General features: G+C 37.1%; 1 pseudogene; it reads right to left on the bottom strand.

The window, feature by feature from the left end:
- LOC141577177 (guanylate-binding protein 6-like) lies at positions 1-22,537 on the bottom strand (annotated as a pseudogene).
- Positions 22,538-23,196: the final 659 nt, after the last annotated feature.

Genomic DNA, 23,196 nt, shown 5'->3' with positions numbered 1-23,196 from the left:
GTCACAAAAAGAAAAATACTATATGATGTCATTTTTATGAGGTATCCAGGGTAGTTAAATTCATAGAAACAGAAAGTTTACTCACACTTACCAGGAGCTTGAGGAGAGGGAAATGGAGACTTGTTTATTGGATACAGAGTTTCAGCTGAGCATGATGCAATGGGTTGGAGGTAGATAGTGATGATGATTGTAACATCTATGTGAATATACTTAATTCCACTATATTGTACACTTTAAGTAGTTAAAATAGTAAATAGTTGTGCATATTTCATCAAAATAAAATAATTAGGTACTTTAAGTGGGAGGGAAATAGAACTTGATTGTCTGCATTTTCTATATTAATGGACAGTCAGCAGGGGCAGAGAGAGATTGGGGCCTTAGACCAAATATATCAGGGGAGGAATTCATTACTCATGTTTTATCAGGGACCGTTTCCTGGGCTAAGAGTGAGCACCATATTCAATGCAGCCTGGGACCACTGTCCACAGAACAGTGGTTAAGGAATAAGATCACATTATCTGAAGTAAAAGGAATTCCATCCAAATAACACTGATGAGTGGCACAACCACACTTCCATGGAAAAAGAGACACAAGGAAGAATATTCCAGAGTTGTCATATCAGTCCTAGTACAGTCATAGAAACAGAATCCACTTTAGTTTGTTTAAACATAATAATTTGTACAGGTGATAAAGGAATAGAGATCAAAAAACACAAAATTCTTCACCAAAGCCTTTACTTTTTGGCCTATAGGTAATAAGAGGGATATTTATTACCCTTTGAAATAATAAACAAATGTCACACTTATTCATACATCCAAACATTAATCTATTTATTCATTGTTTCAATCACCATGCACTCTAGGTTTTACCTTACTTTAAAGTTACCATATTTGGTCCTTAGGGCTCTATAATACACAATTATATCTCCAGGCAAGATGCACTAGGTTGAAACCAAACTTAAAAAATGACTATTTGGTTGCAACTTAGATTCTTGATCACTACACATAAAATATTTATATATATACACACACACATACACATACATACACATACACATATCTATATACACACACACATCTATATACACACACACATATATATATACATGTATATAATTACAATATTTATTTCTGCCTAAATAACATTATGTAAGGCCCATACACAGTGTAAGCTGCATGAGGACAAGATCTTTGCTTTTCACTCTTTACATAATCCAGAGAAATGGCAGGGAGGACATAAGAATTTAACAAGCAATGTAAATAATTAGAACCAAGCATTCCTTAATGAGGATTAGAATAGATGTGTGAATAAATTGTTAACTACTTTTTAAAGCCTTTTTATTTTTCTAAGTGACCATTGTCAGTTTTATTATTTTTTATTGAAAGAAAATAGAAACAGTATTTCAAAGAGATATCTGCATTCAAGTTTATTGCAGCATTAACCACAGTAGCCAAGAAATGAAAGCAACCTAAATGCCAACACATGAATGGATACAAAAGATGTGGCACATATACATATACACAAGGGAATATTATTCAGTCACAAGGAAGGAGGATATCCTGCCATTTGCAACATCAATGGACCTTGAGCACATTATGCTAAGTGAGATAGGTCAGAGAAAGACAAGTACAGTGTGATATCACTTGTATGTCGAATCTAAAAAAGACAAGGCTTCTCTTTGCTCTTCAATGCAGGGTGTGTCTAGTCCAAGGGATTAGAACATCTGCTTAAGTCAAGCTCTCAGTGGGAACAGATATACAGATATTTCTGTAGAATAGTTTACTTTTCCATTAAACCCCATGATACATTGGTCACATATTCATTACTATATGGTTTCTTCTTTAAAAGGCAAAGCCATTCATTCTTCCTTCTGAACACTTGAAGCCACGACTAGACGGAGTCATTTAAATTCTCCAGTGGAGATGAGTTAACATCCTCGCAGAGATACTGAGACTGTGGTGAATAAGGTCACAGAGGGGGAAACTGTACCGAAAGAGTTTCTTCTGCTCCTCTGGTCCTTAAGTCAAATTAGAGACCTTAATCTAATATCTAAAATCCAAACAATCTATTATCTCAGAGGTTTGGTGTGATCATGGAATTCTGGCAATTGAAAACAATCACACATGTGTCAGCTTTTTGTTTATACAGAAGTTTCTTACTAAGTACCCTCTGTGCTTAAACATACACTATGAAGATGTAAAGAAAATACATATATATATATATATATATATATAAAATGGTGTCTGTCTTCAGACGAACTATATTTTTATTTGAAAAAAATACTAGACCAAGTTAGTTGCACCTGGGCCAAGACTGTGTTCATTCCAGGATGTCATGTACCTCTAACAGGGAGACTGTGATGTCTTTTCAGGATCTGAGCATCACTCCTAGCTTGGATCCTGATTCTGAGAGTCCTTGAAGTGTTTGGGCATTCTCATTTCCCAGCATATGGATCCAAGTACATTTCCAGAGGTCCCCTACGAGAGGCACTGTGAAAATCATTATCATTTATCCTCATCCCAGAGTTGCAAGGTCCTCTCTCTTGGGATCCTGCCCTCCCCTCCAGGTGATAGTTCCATCATCTGAAATTGGTTTAGACCAAGGCTACGGATTATAACCTTTTATCAATGTTACCTCTCAGCTTCCTATAAATATCCTTGATTACAATGGATTCCGCCCCATTCTTTTTTTCTCTACAGACACCTTGTTTTATTTGCCATCTTCAGAATTTTCTCTGGTCAGGTCTGCTAGCTGCCACTCCAACCAAATTATAGACTGAATGTTTGAATGTGTTCTCCAAAATCCATTTGAGGAAACCCCAAATACCAATGTCCCAATGTGCTTGGAAATGGGGTTTGGGAGGGATTAGATAATGAGTGTGGGACCTTCATGAATCTAATTAGTGCCTGTATAAAAAAGAATCATGAGATTCATTCTCTCTGTCTCTCTCTTTCTCTGTCTCTCTCTCTTCACCATGCTAGGACACAGTAAGAACCTTGTCACCTGTAAAGCTGTAAGAGGACCCTTACCAAGAAAATAACAGTACCGGCACAGTGCTTTTGGACTTACAGCCTCCAGGACTGGGAGAAATAACTGTTTGTTTGTAAGCCACACAGTCTATGGTAATTTGTTATAGCAGCCTGAGCTAAGACAAACCACGATGCTCATTACTCTTATTGTATGTACTTGAATTCTGATGTTTAAATGCCAACACCTGGCCTCTGTGTGTCTGGGTTTTTCATTCCCAATTACTATCAAGGCATCCATTTCTGCAGTGGTGCATCACCCCTTCTGTACTTGCCTACAGCAGAGACGCCACCACTGAACTTAAGGATGATGGGAATTCCTCTCACCAGTGAATATTCTTAGTGTTTAGTAATTTGTTTCTAAACACTGTAAAAGTGTAATTGAAACCTATGAAATAAAGGTTACTGTTGTTGAGATTTCAAGGGGTAACAGGAAAGTTCATACCTTATTTTTGAAGCAAATATAAGGGATTAAAAACCAAGGCCAAAGCAAAAACAGGATTAGGATGCAAACGTTATTTTCTAGTATTCTGATCTTAGTCTTATACCCCTCATTAAGCAGGCTAATGTCATTTCTGGAAGCAATGGGCAATTCCATTTATTCACATTCCATTTACTATTTTAATTATTAGTATTGTAGTTTGTTTTCTTTGTTATTCAAGAAATAACACAAGCTAACTTTGCAAAATTGAAAATATAGAGTATATAATGAAAAGCATGTGTCCTTTCCATCCCTGATGCCAAGCTGTCTTCTCCAGGTAGAACCAATGATACCAATTTCTAATGAATCTTCCAGAAATGTACTATACATACATGTGTATGAGTGCCCAAAATAATTGCCTTTTTTTTTTTTACGGTGAACACATTATACAAACTGTTTTGTGCCTCATTTTTCACTCTACATTCTATCTTCCAGATTGTTCTATATTTATACAAATAGAGCTCCACTATCTATTTACTAGCAACATAGTATTCTAGTATAAATACATGCAAAATATATATTACCAAATTACATAAATGAGCATTAAGTGGTTTCCAATCTTTTGCCATTAGAAATGAAGCCTCAGTGAAACTCTTGTATATATGTACATACACATATATATGATTTTGCACACATATATATTTCCTAAAACTCAACACACTATATCAAATTGTCCATGCATTTATTCTATCTAATGTGGGCCAGGCATCAGTATTCTCTAGAAATCACTTTTTATATTTAAAGCATTGCTGGATGAAAGTGAAAAGCATGCATATCAGAAATAGGCCAGAGAACATACATGTATATTATATTATATATCTGATTTCTTTACACGGAGAGCTACTTCTTTTTAAATAGTGAGCTCACTACTTTCATAACATTACCAAGAATGTTAGCTGGGGCAGGCAATAACGAAGCGATTCTTTTGCCAAGGTTGTCCAAGGCTTGTGCAAGCAAGGAATTATCATCATTTTTAGTATCAACAATTCTCTCTCCCAAATGATTTATCTCTGTACTCATCTCCTCACATTTCTTTCTAAATCCTTCAGTACACAGATCTTCTTGGACCTAAAAAAAAAAAAATTAGGAAGGAAGTAAAACTTTTTAAATCCCCCATTTTTTCAAGGATTACATTTTGTCAAACTTTGAAACTTTGTCAGACTATCTTTGTTTTATTCCTAAAATTGTTCTCTCTTAATCATGAAAGGAGACTCTTGTAACAAGGTATATTTCCTGGTTTGGACTGAAATATTAAGAAGAAGTGTAGTTTACAGCCTTAATAATATTCATATACCTTAGGGTTTTGCCAGGAGGCTAAGCCTGGCATGAGGACAAATGTAATATTTTCCAGTCAAAAAATGCAAATGAGAGGTAGCCTTGGTCTGACTGCACTAATTCTCAGTCCCACTCAGGATGACACTGTCACCCATATTATAGAAATCTGTTATAAACTCATGGCCCCTAAATTATAGAAATCTCTTATAAATCATGTTCAGATGAACAATGAGAGAAATCCCTCCAAGCCACATGATCGCTTGGGGATCTGTCCACACCTGGAGGCAATGCAGCAATTGTAAAATCTATCATTTCTATGTGTTTTTAAGTCTGGACATTTCTGGTAGTTTTATGTCAGAACAGATCTACCTCAGGGCCTTGGGCTGAGCAGGTCTCCTGGTAAAAGGTAGTGACCTTGGTAGAGCGTACTAGTTGTTGTTCATATTAAACACAAATAATTGGAATATCTGTTCAATCAAGCCCTGTGAGATCATTTTAAAATTCTCTAAATGGCTATTCAACCCTATTTATATTCTCTGAGGGCTTGGAGTAGAGGGGGGAATACTCATCCTGAACTCTCCAAAGTCTACTTACAGAGCCAAATTTAAAGGTTTTGGAAGGATTCAAAGGCTTCAGGGTTTTAATAAATCACAAGCAGTAGATGCACTTGTGATCTCTGCATGACCATGCTGTAACCTTCACCCATCCCTTCCTGGGGTACCAGGGCAAAGCTATCAAGCTCTACTACTGCCACAGCCTGATTCACTTTCAGCTGATGCTCCAATATCTTGTTTGGCTCTCTCAGCAGGTTTTCTCTTTCTCTCACCATCTTCTCCATCATCTGAACTATGTGTTTCTGGAGACTTCTCTTCTGAGCCTCCACCTGCTGCTGCTGCTCCTGCAGTTTCTGTTTCAGCAGCTCCTGTTCCTTCTCAGCTGTCTCCTTCCAGGTCCACTCTTCTGCCCCAGGAAGGTATTAGAGAGGGAAAAAATAGGCGAGGATTGACCTCCACCCTCCTGAGCTCAGAGGCCAAACCAAATTAAAGAGAGAGGTAGGAAATCTCTGAAGTCCTCCCCCAAAACCCCATGTCCACACCATCGAGAACACACTTCAGAATGTGAGAGAAAAGGCTCTGCCTGTCTGGCGTCCAACCACAGTTCCCTTTGCTGTTTCCAGATGCAGCAGGTTTGTTCCACAGAAAGGAAGGAAGCTCCGGTATTGGGAAGGTTTTGCTCTCACACCTGTCAGAGGGCACTGCAAGAACATACACATCCCACTGTGAGCCCAGCCCTACCCTGTACCTGCTATTTGCTTCTCCCCATCAGTGAGGGCTTTATCTGCCTGCAGGATTTCTCTAGTGCCATCTGGGACTGCAGAAACCTCTGGAAGAACTCATTTGCCTGAGGAACCAAGGAGGAGCACAGAAATTAGATTTCCAATAGGGAAATTAGTGATGCAAAGACAACTAAGTCCATGTAACTTTTGCTTCAAGTTTAAAGTTCCACAGTGGTTCTTTTCAATGAGTCCAAGCTCCTTAGAGTGACCTGTATCTCTCCAGTCTCTTGCCCAGGGCTTCTTCCTTCTCCCCACTCTAGAATCCAGCCAGTCAGAATCATGTTCAGTTCTACAAACCCCAAATTTCTGGTGCTTTTACATATCAGCTTTCCCAGTGTGAATTAGTGCCTCTAAATTGTGCTGCTGTTCTCCTCTGCCACTAGCTGGTTATAACTATAGACAACTTATTTTAACCTTCCTATGCTTCTCAGTTCAGATCTTTAAAATGTTGATAATGTAGATGCTTCTTAATGCTATTTGAAAGATTAAGTTAAAGAGTCTAGGGAAAGAGCTTAACATTTTGGCTATAGGAAACAACAGTTCAATATATATTAGTTGCATTATTATTGTTTTTTAATATTATTATTATTATTATTATTATTATTTTATTATTATTATTTTATTATTATATTTGTTTCTAACACATAAGTAGCTCTTTCCTGAGTGTTATAGCTTGCCTATGTAGTTGACTTCCTGTCTCACTTGTGATCATCCTTGTGTACAAAGACTGACTTTTAAATTGTCAGTGCTCAACACGTCAAATATGTTGTTGAGTAAAAAAAATGAATAATTTCTGTTCTGTCTCTTGTGGATTTAAGAAATCTGTACTCATGGTTGGGAGTTGACATTTGTACTCTCTTCAGGAATAAATAGCATGCAGTGAACCTTAAAAGCCACAGCTGTTTGAATGGCCCCATACACTCTCTTCATGCATGCATGGAGCTGCACTCTCAGATTTTCAGGAGACCCCTTTGAGTATTCTGTAGGTTCCCCATGTTTCCCATATTCCTCACCTTCACTCCTTTCATGGGCACTTGGTAATATTCCTTTTCAATAATTTCCTTTGCTTTCCTGTAGAGTTCATGACCTCCAGGAACAGAGAAATTTCCTGCTGAGATACTTTTTACTAGTGTCTTTGAAAGCTGATCAAGTTTAGTCTGGCAATATTTGATTGATGTCTCTTCATTCTGCATCAAGAAATCATTTTTCTTATTCTTTATGATTTCCTAGAGGGAAGAAAGATAGAGGGCTGTCACCAGAAGCAAGGAACAGAGGAAGTAAATTTCCAAAGGATCTGGTAGAAGAATTGGTCTAATTGTGTTCCTCATGAGAAAAGTATTCTGTTGGAGGACATGTAATAAAACAGCAGTCACAAGATTTGATTTATTCACAGCTCTGAAAACTCTGGAAGACCATGGGGAAGTTCCCTAACCTCCTTTGGGTATTTCATCTGAGCTGTTGGAGTTGCATTACCTAATCTCTCTGGTTCCTTGAAGCTGCCACATTCAGTGATTCTGTCTTCAATGATAGATACAACAAGGAGCAACCTAAGCTGAAAGTGGCCTGAGATGTGGATCTGAAAAGAGAAATTTTGGTTCCCAGCCATAGGAGTGTGTTCACAGAAAAAGAAGCCAGCTAAAGAATGTCTTGGGTGTTCTGGACAGGCTTGGAATCCACAGAAGTATTTATTTCAAGAGGATATCTATACTGATTTTTCATTGAAGGTCAAAGGGAGTTCCAGATAAACTGCCTGAGTTCTGGCAGTCAAAAAAGAAGGAAATGTAGTCCTTTGAAACTCTGTCCCTCATGAGAACATGGACTACATTATCCTTGAGTGAGAGATGAGCCATGGGACCGGTAACAACACTTCTAGGCTTCATTCTTCAAGGGGAGGCGACATAAAGTAAATACTAAGACAGATTACCACAAGGTTCCTCTGGAACTCCTGCTTGTCTTCCTTGAAGGAGTGCTCCATGAAGACTGCAGGGGCTTCCCTCTCACAGGCAGCATGCGCCTCCAGCAGCTCCTGCAGCATGTCTGTGGGGAAGCTCACTCGCTGAGCTATCTGCTCGCTGTAGTGGTTGTCTGCCTTCTGAATGGCAGCTGAGTTCTCCAGCTGGGCCAGAGTTGTCACTGCGTTCTCCAAGTGAGGTACTGCTCCGCTATTGCTAGTATCCAGGTAGGTCACAACCAGAGTCCTCAGCCCTGAAGAAGCCAGGAAATTTAGGGGCTAAATATCAAGTTATCAGTCAATGGCTCCAGGATTCTGAGACTATGCTTCTAGGGTCATATACACATGCACACACACAAACACACACACGCACCCCTACCTCCTTCTACTATTATCACCTTCATTTTCTACTGACTCTTCATTTTTATGGTTTTCCAGGCCACAGGACTAAAAATGTTAATATCTACTTCTATCTAACATACTAGGGGCTACCTGGAAAATACAGTTTCTCATTTTAAAAATTGAAAACAATATAGATTACATAGATAGACAGATGAGGCAAAGTGTACCATGTTTAATTTATTCCTAATTCTGAGGCTTTGAATGGATTTTCAGTGATTTATGAGCTAATATTTATTTTTGGACCACTCTAAATTCTCAAAATATCTTTTGAATTCTCCTTGTGAAGAACACTTATTGTATAGGACTTCCTTTGAAAACATGCAGTGTTCTGTTTTTACACCAAGAGAGTGATTATATTCTAAGTGGAGGATGTTTTCAGATAAGTGGGAGCCACAGATATCATTGACAAAAGTTGCAATTTAGGGAAGGAATTTGTAAATCCCCCAAAGTGAGATAATTATAAAGTATACAGATTTCTTCATGGAGTATAAATGTCTGTAAAATCAGAATCCTTTATAGAATCAAACAAAAATACTAGAAAGCACATTATATAAAATATTCAACACATAGCAGTCCCCATGGAAATGGGAAAAAGAGATTCACCTGTCCCAGTGAACATGATTCCTTTTGTGAGGTTCTTGGTCCTTGCATCAATGAAGATGTAAGAACAGAAATATTTTGTTTGCTCCTGGAATTTAGGATCCAGTTGGTCTTCAGATACCATGCCAATATTGGCTATAATTTTTTTTCTCTATGTTGGCCAGTCAAAGACAAAACACTTCCATCTTGGAAATAAATGCCTGATGCAGTCTCTGGGTAGATTGGATGTTTGGGCTTTGGGATTTTTCCCTGAGGGGCAGAAAAACAGGGATTAGAGTGTGTAGAGTCTTGAGGCGAGGGGGTTTCAGGTGTTCATGGCAGGGATTTGTGTGTCTTTGCCATTTCTACACATAGAACTCTTTTAACATAGACATTCAATACTTCTTTGCACATCAGACTTATACCAATGATATAACTGCAGAGAAATTTAGGGAGATATCTGATCCAGTAAAGGAAACCTATGGCTGGTCTCTCCAGACATGCACATAGTAGAGTGGTTATCTATGATATGTTTGCTTAACTAGCAGCTAAAAGGATGAAAGGTCACATGAAACGTTCTGCTCAACTCAACCTCATGTAGGAATTCAGCTGCGGAACCAAAAAGGAGAGCTACAAACAAGGGATCATGGACAGTAATTGGAATATTAGGAATGACATCCTCATTATTTAAGAAAAACTGTTTTGATGCTAAAAATAATTGATGCAGTGTTATGTATTTATTAGTAAAAACCTCTGAAGTATAAATGTACCTGAAATATAATTTTAAGGTATCACCACTAATCTATAATCTCTTTGAGGTAAATGTTTATATCTGGTCCTCTCCTGCCAGCCAATTTCTTAATAGCTGTTTTGAGAAATCATAAATAGAAACGTGAAAGGAAGAATGACTAAATTGGGATTGATATTTCTCTCAAGGTTTCAATAGACACACATCCTTGGAAATGTAACCCATGAAAATAATTTTTTACCTTGTAATTAATTCATGCGTAAACATGTGGGAATTAGGAGAAAGCTATGATGTGGAAGGTAAAATGAATATTCTAATAATTGTCAGTATTATTGAAAAGGCATAGATTGAAAAGACAGTCACTTCTTCAGGTTTATTTAGAACATACAGTCATTTTGTAGATGATAAAATTATACAGGATTAGAAAGTTTTCTAGCCCTCTTTGAAAAGAATAATATGTGAAATCTATATTTTGTTCATTAGATAAGCTTTTCACTGCAGTTTCATGTCTAACAATTAGCTGATTAGTTGTTTTCTTCAACAGAGAAAAATTGAAGGAACAGGAAACACAGTGTCCAGTCTTTAGAATGTTTCATTACCCATGTAAATCTGGATGGTAAATTTAAAGATGTATAAAAAACAAATTGGTTTTGAGTAATTTCACTTTACACTTTACTTTTCTTGAGTAAACTTCAACTGTAGCCCCTAGATCTTTGCAACCCACTTTCCAGCCACCATTTCCACAGACTTTGATTTAGTCTCAAATACAAATGCAATCACAAAGATGAGGGATATTGTTTAGTAGATCCCACACTCTATTGGACCGTACACTGCACAGGCCATACTCTGATACCTGGAATCAGCTTCAGGGCATTCTCCAAGTACTCATCTTCTGTGATAGGCTGACTACATAACTGCAGCTCCAGGGTGAAATCCCATACAGTCCAGATAATTTCTGGAAAGAAATTCACAAATTCTGTGGAATCTTCTACTCTATCAGGTGTTTGAGAGGATTTTGCCCTGATGTTTTGCAAGCTCTGTTGCATAACTAACATTTGGTTAGGGAAAAGAAACTCACTACCAACAATTCCCATATTTCTCTAGTATAAAAATATTATAAACACACTCTTTTGCCATGGGTCCCCTCTGCTCCACCCAAGAAACTAAATGATAGGAAGGGAGAGACTGACTCTATCCTCATCCCCATGAATTCAGTGAAACATGGTGGTTCAGGACCTGGAAGGATACTGCAGATGCTCCAGGGCCTGGTGGTTGATGGTGCTCATGCTGTTCTAGACAAAGCTACTGCACAGAACCACGGTCAGGGCAAAGATCCATGAATCCTTCTTAGACTCATCCTAGAAAGCACATTAGAACAAGAGAGTTAGAAGTTTACCCCTACATTAGAAATTCTTCTGTACACTTCTTCAATCATGGTTTCATTTATTATTTCAGCTAACATAATCACCATGCAAAGAAATTGAAGACAGATGTAAATGCAGATATCAACTTTGACAATTACAGAGACATTTCTTGTGTTTGCAAATTTTTCATATATAAAATGATTATAGTGTTCACAGTACTTTCTTTTTCCTCAATTGGATAAAGTAAAATAACATATACAGAAAAACTAATACAGTACCTGTTGTGTAATTAGGAATTCAGTGATGAGTGTGGGCACTTATTCATTCTGCATATATTTATTAATCAGAGTCCATATAAAATATACCATAGTTGGCATAACTGGTATTTAAATTATATGCAATCAATAAATACTTGCAGGAAGCTACTAAATATACCCCACTGTTCTTAGATTTTAAAAAAGCAATGCTAAAAATGAAAATTGTCTTTCAACATGATTATTTCAAAGCAGTGGACAAACATCCATAACAGTAAGTGCAACAAAGATAGAAGTATCTGTAAAAGGCTTACTCTCAGTAATGTATATAAGCAGTGAAACCTATAGCTATAACACTAAAATAAAATTTAGAAGTCTATCAAGGAAGAACAGAGCTATGAAATTTGGAGAAAGAATATGTGATCTGAAAGCTCCCTCAATATCTTGAGCTGAATATTAAAGAACTGGTAAATGTGGAACTGAAGAAATGAAGGTGATCCCATAGACAGGAAAACCCAGAGAAACATAATTAGAGATGGGAGAAGACAGGGGTCTTGTAGTTAGAACAGAGTCATTTGAGGGCAGAGGGCAAGTGGAGAAGTTAAGGTGAGTTTCATGCAGCCTAATCAAGGGTCATAAAGCCCAGGCAGAGTTGTATAAATCATAGCATTGTCTAAATGATGGCATACACTGGAAATAGTTTTTTTTTTTTATTATAAATGGCATGTAAAGTTGCTCCCAGTGTAAATGCAAAAACTGTGGTTTATGTTGAGAAGATTCTAAATGGGAGTTTGGGGGGATAAGAATCTATTCATTACTTTCTTTCCCCAAAACCCAGTTTTTAAAAATAATCAATTAGGATAAGAAGAAGTAGCATTTATGAAAACAATTATTTCAACAGCAAGATTATATCATTGTTTGATATATGGCTTTAAAAATAAGCAGACTTTCTAACTCCTGTTGAGAAAAAAGACAGAGCTATAAAAATGTAGGTACTATTTCCAAATAAATCTCAAAACGGGGAAAGGAGGGATAGTTCATTTCACCCATTAGCAGAAAGCTAAAACACCAAAAATCCATTTTAAAATGTTTCTTGTAGGACAAAAACTTACTTTTATAGAACTTGCACATTCAGAGGTGTCTCACAGATTTCCAGAACACTCTGTGAGTAGTTGATGAACTTCATCATAGAAAATGTAAACCCGTCTCTTAAATCCAACCCTCAAATACACTCTTCACCTTGAAGCTAAGAAGGTGAATCAGAAATTTTTCCTCACTCACAGATTGATACTTCTCCTCTTTCTTAGTTATGCTTAACTGTAAGTTCTCAAAACCAGTAGGTGCTGCCTGGATTGCCTTTCAAAACTGAAGGACTTATTCCCCCAGCTGTTGGGAGTGCTGGTGGAAGACAGTCTTCAGGTGTCAGCCCTCTTAATTAGAAAGGCTTCTGGAGCAGCTCTTCAAAAATATATCAGCACCCCTGTCCCAAAATCAGGATAACTCAAAAAAGCCATTCCAGCCATGGAGCTCCCATGAAATTCCCAGAAATTGGGGATTGCAATGCAATGTAATTTCTTCTCTCCAGCCTGCTTCTTTCCCAATTACATGGTATTAAATCTGACTGCAGATAATATGGTCTTATCAATTGAAATAAAGACTCTTTTAGGGCAGGACATTTACTTTAGTCACTGATATCTACAATGCTAAGTCCAAAGGCCTGGAACTCAGCCGTTCAATAATGACTTGCTAAATGTAATCAAGTCATCCACACAGTGCCAAGAAATAAAAGAATTTATCTAAGACACTATGATAACTTACCTAGAAGTGAGATTCAAACAAAACATAGTTTGCCTTATTTACTAAAATTGATTTCTAGATTTTACAGATTAAACAGTAAAATTTCTAGGACCATGGAGAGATAAGGGGAAAATCCAGAATAAAAAGGATTTAATTGTGAATTTCTGCTTTACCATTCACACATCCCCCAGGCTCTAATTGTGCAGAAGGACCACCAGAGTACGATTGGGCTTGTGTGGGTGAGGCACACACCACATCCAGATGCCCTTGGTTTCAGACTGCACTGTAGAGCCTAGAGGAAAGCCTGTGAGGAGAGGGGAGAAAGCAGCATTCAGTTAGAGCAGATAATCTAAACAACCAAGGGGCTACAGAGTCAGATCTATTGGAATGTCAGTATCCCAGCATACGAGTTGGTGCTTTCTCCATTTCCTCAAGAATGTCCTACTTTGTGTGTCATCTGTTTCAAGGAGGAAGGAACATTAATTGTGATAAAGATACCAAGCAAGGGCTCAACATAGAGGCAAAGGGGAATCCATGAATCAGACAAAATGGAAGTCACTGATAACCATAACAAGAGTATCTTGAAAGAACGGTGAGGTTCAAAGCCAGAGAGAAATGGACTGAAGACAGACATGGGAAGAGAAAACGGTGGGAAAAAATCAAGATTATATTTTTTGACAGACAAATTTTTCAAAAGAGGGGAGAGGTGTTAGCCACAGTAGTATATGACATACAGGAAATATTTTTAAGATTATAGACATTTGAACACATTTATATGTTGATGAGTATAGTCCATAAAAAAGCAAAATGTGTTTCAAGAGCGAGTAGACACAATTGCAAGAGTCCAGTGCTTAAGCATGTAAAATAAGGTAGGATTGTGAGAATTGGTAGGAGAAATTTTGCTTTACAGGAATAAAACATACAATATGATAATGAATTACAGTAAGACAGTGGTTTAGCAGTGAGAAATAGGAGTGGAAAGTTGATTTGTTAAGAGAAGTTTGGTTTTCCCTACACAAGATCAGGACAAAAATTAAGAAGCTGAGGTATTAGCTAGAATCAAGCAATTGGTCCTTGACCCTGTACAACACTCACCATGATTCTGACCTGCAAGATGGTTCATCAAGTAAGATTTGCCTGTATGATACGGCCCTACAATGGCCACCACCAGCACTGGCAAAGAAAGCTCACCAAGAATCTGCAGAGATTTTTGGTTCACTGAAAGAACCTTGACACTTTCCAGCAGACAAATGGGGTCCATTATTTTGGGTCTGGATGCCATGGCAACCTGCCAAACTAGAAGAGCTTCTTAGTGGAAATCAGATTATAAAGCCATTCTCTAACTCAGAATTATACAAAGCATCTATCAACTTAGGATAAGGTAAGTAAGAGTTCTGTGCTTTCCATTAGACAAAATGTAATCTAGAATTAGCATACTGCAGAGGTTTTCCCCCATCATTCCCTCAAGTCTCTCATGATATTGGTAGTGAAATAATATAATATCACTCTCCAAACTGTTATTTCAAAATAATAATATAATTAAAGTTATTTTTATGATGCACTGAAGGCCTACAATATACCAAGCCCTTTGATAATAACTTACATATCCAGCTAAACTGATATTCACAAGAGACTGAAAGTTAGAAATTAACATAACTACTTTGGAAATGAGGTAAATGGTTCTCATAAAGGCTGAGTGAATGTCATTGAGAAAGGATTGAAAATCTACATACTTGAGCAAAATGACAGACTAGCAAACTCTAAGCTCTTGTTTCCCCAAGGAGATATAAACAACAACCAAAATACTAGCTATAATAACCTTACAGTAGTTCCATAAAACAGTCAAAGTTCCAAAGCAACCAACCAAATACCAAATCAAGAAACAGCCTCATTCAAAATGATAGGAAATTCTGTGGTTTTTCTGTTGCCCTCGGTCCCCATTGTGGTAAAGTCATTAAGGAAGTGGCAAATCATTTCCCAATTCCCTCCCCTGATTCAGAGAGAGGGAATATTATAATGTTCTAACCTGTCAGGGCTGCCTCTTCAGGTCTCTGTTTCACCTCACATGAAACTCAGGGAAGGGTGGCAGAGGGGTAGGTGGTGGTAAAACTTGGATATCAGGTGGAAAGAAGCAGCAGGTATTTCTCAAGGAAAAATGTGGAGAGACAGCTCCACAGATGCCTAGAGCAAGAGGTTACCAGTGAATATATAAAATAGACTATCTAAGGCATCAATTGAGTTTCCAATTCCCTTTTTCAAAATAAACAGAGCAGAGCAGACTGCATTTACAATGTTCTGACATCTCATGGGCTGCCTGAAGGACTGTTATCTTTTCCCTTATTTGGATCTCAGGCAGGGAGAAGCAGTGGGCATTGCTTGGGAAAGCTGCAGGGAGAATGACCTGCAGACACCTATGACAAGATATTATGGGTGTGTGATATTGAGATGTATAATAAGAAACACAAATTTGATCAATGTCCTTATTCCTGGTATATAGCTCTTAAAACCCTATGTGATGAGAGAGATAAAATTATTTCTCTTGTAACTTTTGGTCTTTTGTCCTCAATCCCTAAAATAGCTCCAGATTGATAAAGATGAAAGGAGAGTCTTTTGTTATTTATAACAAGCACCTTTCAACAACAACTGAGTTTATGTTAATGAGGTGATTTTGTAAAGCCCCTAGATCACTACAATGGAGTTGTTTGCTAGAGGAATCAATGTTATTAGAAAGTTTCAACATTTAGCCTGATGCTCCAACCACTGGGGAGCAGAGAAGTGATGAAAGTTGAGTTAATCACCAATGACCAATAGTTTACTCAACCATATCTATCTAAGAATTCCTCCATTAAAAAATAAATAAAACCTAACTGAAAAGGTTCAGAGAGTTTCTGGCTTGATGAATATGTGGATGTTGTTAGAAGGTGGCCCATCCAAAGGGGTCATGGAAGCTCCACATGCTTTTCTTGATATCTTTCCCTTTGCATCTCCTATTTTGCTGTATATAGGCTGTATCCTTTTTTAAAATAAACCAGTAATCTAGTAAGCAAACTATCCTTCCTGAGTTCTTAAGCCATCCTAGCAAATCATTGAACCTGGGGAAGAGATTGGTAACTCCAATGTACAGCCAGTTAGTCAGAAGCACAGGTGACAACCTGGATTTGTAATTGCATCTGAACTGAGGAGAAGTCTTGTGGGACTGAGCCCTTAATCTGTAGGGTATAAACTAACTCTTGGAAGTTAGGGTCAGAATTTCTTATTGTGAAAAAATGCTCACGTATGTGGTGACCAGAAATAAGTATAGAGAATAGAAAGTTGAGAAGAGAAACTGAATTTTTCTTTTTCTTTTCAGGGTGGAGACACACATTAGACAATCAAAAGTTCAAAGGAGGCATCTTTTGGGAAATTAATATACTTAAAAGGAGCACATATATGGGAAAACTGAAAAAGCGAAACACAGGCCCAGGGAAGATGCATGCTCAAAAAAGCCTAAAAAGACTTTAGAACTTGTCTTAAGTTTAATCCCAAGTTTCAAAATCAAGAGCCAGCTTAGGAAAAGACTTCCTTGTCAAAAGGCCAGTATGCAAAGAATGGGAAAGGTGACTGCTTTCATAAATGCTCAATTTTCAGGGGGTGGGAGGGTAATAACTCAGTAGTAAAGCATGTACTTAACATGTCCAAAATCCTGGGTTAAGTACTGAGTACCTTCATTTAAAATAAATAAATAGATAAATAAACATCCAATTTTTCAACAACAACAACAAAAATAACAAGGCATACAAAATAAATGAAAATATGGCCCTTCCAAAGGAAGAATATAAAGTGGTAAAAAAAAAAAAAAAACAAACAACCCTGAGGAAACATGTTCATTAGATGTTTTAGGCAAAGACTTTAAAATAACTTTTTAAAAATATGCTTAAAAAGCTAAAGGAAAACTCAGAAAAATAACTAAAGAAAATCAGAAAAACAATATATGAACAAAATTAGAAAATGAACAAGGAGATAAAAATAATTAAAAAAGGAACCAAACTGAAATTCTGAGGCTGGAAAACACAATGAATTAATTTACACATTTTCTACAGGGAATTAGCCTTGGTGGTAAAGCTCAGGGGAAGAGCATTTGAATACATATAAAGGGGATTAGACTTGCACAGGCAAAAAGACTCAGCAAACTTGAAGACAGGACATTTGAAATTATCAAGTCTCAGGAGCAGAAGGAAGAAATAATTTTTTTAAAGTGAATACAGCCTAATAAACTTATAGAATACTGTCACATAGACAGGTATATACATTATGAAAGTCCCTAAAGCAGAAGGGAGAGGCAGGGCAGAGTGATTATTTGAGGAAATAATGGCTAAAAAATACCCAATGCAATGAAATATATAAATCTACAAATGCAAGATATTCAACAAACTCCAGTAGGATAAATTATCAGAGACCAATGCTGAAGCATAATATAATCAAACTGTCAAAAGACAAAGAGAGAATCTTGAAAGCGACAAAAAGCAGTAACTCATCACATCCAATAAGATTGTCAGTCAATTTATCAACAAAATATTTGGAGGCCAGAAGGCAGTGGAATGATATGTTTAAATTGCTAAAAACTGAGTGATGGGGTAGGGGGGAACCTACCAATGAAGAATACTGTTTCCAGAGGAGGGGGGTCAAGATGAGGGATAATAACTTCTCACAGAAAAGTGACTGAAAACTGGCAGAACTCCTATACAAACAAGATTTCAAGAGATATTTCCACATAATTAGGGAGGAGTAAAAACTTCAGGTTGGGACCTGTGCACCTAGGGAAGGACTAAGAGGAAAAGGAAGACTGTGCAAATAGACCCTAACCCTGAGGAGTGAGTAGGTCAATCCACAGACTTGGCATCCCAGTCCTGGGGTCCTGCACAGAGGAGACAAATCCCCTTGGCTACTTGGAGAAAGACTGAAACAGATAGAAAGGCTGGAGAAGCCTAGACTAGAAGGAGTGAATGGGTGCTGGTTTGCCACCAGACAGGTTGGAGACAGGTCAGCCTGAGCAACTACCACCTTACTGTACACCCCAGGAAGATTTTCTATTCAAATAACAACAAAAAGAGTACTGTTGTCGTTATATCTATATGAGATAAAAAAGTTATTTCAAGCACTGTTAAAAGAGACAAAGAAGGACATTATGTTAAAAGAGTCAAGTTTATCTAGAAGATAAACAATTCTAAATATGTATACCTGAACCTCAGAGTTCCAAAATATATGAAATAAACATTGACAATATTGAGCAACAGATCACTTAACAAAAATACAATAGTTTAATACCTTACTTGCAATAATAGGTAGAAAAAACAGAGTACTTGAATAACACTATAAATTAATTGAACCTAACAGACATATACAGAACACGCTCATCCAACAAGAGAAAACACATTTTCCCAGATGGGCATGGAATATTTCCAAGGATAGACCATATTTTAGGCCACAAAACAAGTCAACAAATTTTAAAAGGTTAAACTCATACAAAGTATCTTTTCTGAACCCAATGAAATGAAACTGGAAATTAATAGATGGAATAAAACTGCAAAGTCTACAAATATGTGAAAACGAAACAAAATACAATTAAGAATAAAAATAAACTACCTGAAAATAATGAAGTCTATGTATGGAAAAACGCACAGGTAACATCATCCTCATAGGTAAACTACTGAAGAGTTTTCCCACCCTCCTGCCTCCCCTTTTTGAGAAGGAGACTGCACACTTTAGGTCAATGTTCCCACACACTTGCTCCTTCTCCCACTTGCCACTCTTCTTCTGTTTCAGGAGGATGTCTTGAATCTTGAGAGATTTAGGCCAAGGTACTTAGCTGAGAGGGGTCAGGATTTTTGCAACTTAATCCCATAAATGAAAATAAGAATGAAAATGCAAATATTGTTTTATATTATATTGAGAGACATATACATATATTTAGAGAGAGGAAGCAAATCTAGGAAAATGCCACCAGTGGGTAAATTTAGGTGAAAAGGATATGAGATTCCCTTGTAATTGTTTTCCAAGGCAAATTTGATTTTAAAAATTAAGTACTAAAAACACAATTATACCATGGTTCTTCTGGCATATTTCTGATTGTCATTATAATAAAAGTTCCCTATAATATCTATGCATATTTCATAATCAGACTATATAAACATGATATTATATTCAAATGTCTCAACTATTCAGTTCCATATTTATTGGTCAAGTATTCAAGATGCCTCAAATACTATCAAAAATATTTTTAAAAAATACCAGCTTTATCAGTTACTACTTGTGTGGCCTTAAGCAAGAAGCCTCCCCTAGCTAAACATAAGTTTTTAAGAATAATTATAGGGGTATTATAAAAAATGGTAAGTCCAGTCTGGAGGATGTTTTGATAATAAAATCAGATAAGTCAAAGCTTATATATGAGCATAGAATGCAGCACAAAATGGGATTTCAGTGCATGCTTACTGAATTAGATGGAGATTTATTCACAATAATTGCACTAAACAAATTGGGTTACATATTTGAACACAATCTGCAAACTTCAGGTTACTAAGAAACAAGGTCTATAATTTTTTTTTTCAGAGCAAAGCAGCAAGAAAATTCAAACACTGCTCCTGTACCATCTCCTTTTTTCTGATTCTTCATTGTGGGAGAAAAGAATACAAAGGTAAAACAGGATCCTCTAACAGCTACATTATAATGACCAGAGTTGTCCAGTCCCCCTCTTTAAATGGAAAACTTAAAGGAAGCTGCAGGAAAATGTGAGAGAAACAACTTTATAAAAACCAGGTCTGCAGAATAGAATAGAAAGCCCAGAAATGAACTCACAAGCTTTTGGTCAACTAAACTTCGACAAAGGAGGCAAGAATATAAAATGGAATAAAGATAGTCTATTCAGCAAATGATTTTGGGAAAACTGGACAGCAGCATGTAAATCAATGAAGCTAGAACATTCCCTTACACCATACACAAAAATAAACTCAAAATGGATCAAATGTTTAAACATAACACAAGATACTATAAACCTCCTAGAAGAAAACATGGGTAAAACATTATCTGACATACAGCTCAAAAATATTCTCCTAGGGCAGTCTACACAAGCAGTATAAATAAAAGCAAGAATAAACAAATAGGACCTAACTAAGCATACAAGCTTCTGCACAGCAAAGGAAACCATAAGTAAAACAAAACAAAAATATAAGGAATGGGAAAAATTTTTGCAAATGATGAAACCAACAAAGGCTTGATCTCAAGAATATATAAGTAGCTCATATGACATAATAAGAAAAAACCAACAGCCCAATTCAAAAATGGGCAGAAGATCTAAACAAGCAATTCTCCAAGGAAGACATACCAATGATCATTAGGAACAAGAAAAAATGCTCAAGATCACTAATTATCAGAGAAATGCAAATCAAAACTACAGTGAGGTATCACCTCACAACAGCCAGAATGGCCATCATTCAAATGTCCACAAATGACAAATGATGGAGAGGCTATGGAGTAAAGGGAACCCTATTACACTGCTGGTGGGAATGCAGTTAGGTGCAGCCACAGTGGAAAACAGTATGGAGATTCCTCAAAAGACTAGGAATAGACATAACATATGACCCAGTGATCCCACTCCTGGGCATATATCAAGAAGGAACTCTACTTCAAAAAGACATCTGCACCCCAATGTTCATAGCAGCACTATTTACAATAGCCAAGAGATGTCAAAAGCCTAAATGTCCATCAACAGATGACTTGATGAAGAAGAAGTGGTATATTTGTACAATGGAATACTATTCAGCCGTAAAAACTGACAACATAACGCCATTTGCAGCAATATGGATGCTCCTGGAGAATGTCATTCTAAGTGAAGTAAGCCAGAAAGAGAAAGAAAAATACCATATGAGATCTCTCATATGTGGAATCTCAAAAATTTTTAAAATGAATATAAATACAAAACAGAAACTGACTCATAGACATAGAATACAAACTTGTGGTTGCCAAGGGGGCAGGGCGGGTGGAGGGACAGACTGGGAGTTCAAAAATTGTAGATACTGACTGGCATATGCAGAATAGATAAACAAGATTATACTGTATAGCACAGGGAAATATATACAAGATCTTGTGTTACCTCACAGTGAAATGTGTGACAATGAATGTATGTATGTTCATATATAATTGAAAAATTGTGCTTCACAGTGGAATTTGACACAACATTGTAAAATGACTATAACTCAATAAAAAATATTTTAAAGAAACAGACCTGTGATTTCTTAGCTGTGAATAAGTCACATAATTTTTAACATCAAATTAACAAACTGCAGCTATTCAATCCTGTTACAGGTTGGTTTTCAAAATGTGATCTACAGAAAAAAAATCACCCAGAGGGATTGTTAAAACTAGGTTGTGTATGTACAAAACATGCTACAAATGATTCCAATGTTCTTATGAAAAACAAACCCACAAATGCGGGGGCGGGGGTTGGGGGACAGGGGAAGAGAGAGAATAAGAGGGAGGAAGAGGGAGCCAGAGAGACAGAAAGAGAAAGATAGTTTTGATGTGATCATAATGTTTAAGTAATAAAGATCAGGGGTGAGGGGACTAAATTTATCTCTACATAGAGATTTACAGATCTCTCACCGTGAGCTTTCTTAAATTGACTAATAGAAACATTAAAAAGAAACAATCTCTATAGATGACAGTTCCCTATAACCTCCTTGCCAGGGATTGTCTTATTCTCTGAATTCTAACATCAGCCCACAGAGCTTGACAGAGCAAGACAGGCAGGCCCCCAGGAGGACTCTCTCAAGGAGGAGCACATCGAGGGGGACACAGTGTGTCTGGCTGTCACTTTGCAGCTGCTACTGGTCCATACAGAGAAGCTGAGCTTCCTTTGAACTAAAGCCAGCCACAGACCCCTGCATGCCAGACAGCAGGCCACTTGCCCTTCCTCAGGTGTCACTTTGAATCTGAAATCAATCTTGCTAACTACTACATACAGAATAGATAAGCAACAAAGTCCTATTGAACTATATTCAGCATCTTGTAATAACCTATAATGAGAAAGAATATATATATATCAATCACTGTGTTGTACACAAGAAACTAACACAGCATTGTAAATCGACTCTATTTCAATAAAAACAGAAAAGACATCAATTTTGCACTGCATGTAAAAGACAAGGACATACCTGCTCCACACACTGGGGATAAAAGAACGGTTCTCAGTGCCTCTCACACCTTGCTCACTAGCTCCTCCTACCAGTCTGACTCTCCTTCATGAAAGCTAAAAAAGAGCGAGGAGGTTCATCTTTTCTTGGTCCATCTAGTATGATGGTAATAAAACTGAAGCTGAAAGCAAAAGTAATTCATGCTGTTTTTCAGTTAGCAGAGTCATGCTATATCCACTGATTACATTTCGAATATGGGTGTGTAGTTCATGGTGAGAGGAGATTAGAAAAAGCTATTTAATATTCACATCTTAACACATGCCACTGCTTTCTGTGGGCTGCCCTGCACTGGAAGGCCTTCATAGCCCCCCTTCTTGATACATCTCTCCCCCCGTGTAAAGTTGCCAAAGGCGGCTTAAGTTTCCTTAGCAAACAAGAAAAATAGAAAATCCATGGCACAAATGTAAGCAAGGCTGTATACAACAAGTATATTTCAAGCATTTTCCTCTTGGCGGGGATTCCTGGGTATTTTTGTTAGTAAAGGGCTTTTAACATTTTACATCTGTTCCTTAATATATATGTTTAGTTAAATGAAAATCTTTTATCATAATTAGAAAATAAAGATTAAAGATGGAAATGAACAACCCTTCATTGTATTATCTGGAGATGCTCACTATTGGCATTTTGCTCAGCATGCCTGTACTTCCTAACACATGGACCCTCTCCTAACATAGATACCCTCTTTCCACAGGAATTTAGCCAATTGGACCAGTTCCAAAGGGATGTATTTGGTCAGATAAGAAAGTGACTGGGGGCACA

Source organism: Camelus bactrianus, chromosome 3, assembly GCF_048773025.1.
Source record: "Camelus bactrianus isolate YW-2024 breed Bactrian camel chromosome 3, ASM4877302v1, whole genome shotgun sequence".
NCBI classification, from domain to species: domain Eukaryota; kingdom Metazoa; phylum Chordata; class Mammalia; order Artiodactyla; family Camelidae; genus Camelus; species Camelus bactrianus.
This window is presented reverse-complemented; position numbering and strand designations above follow the sequence as displayed.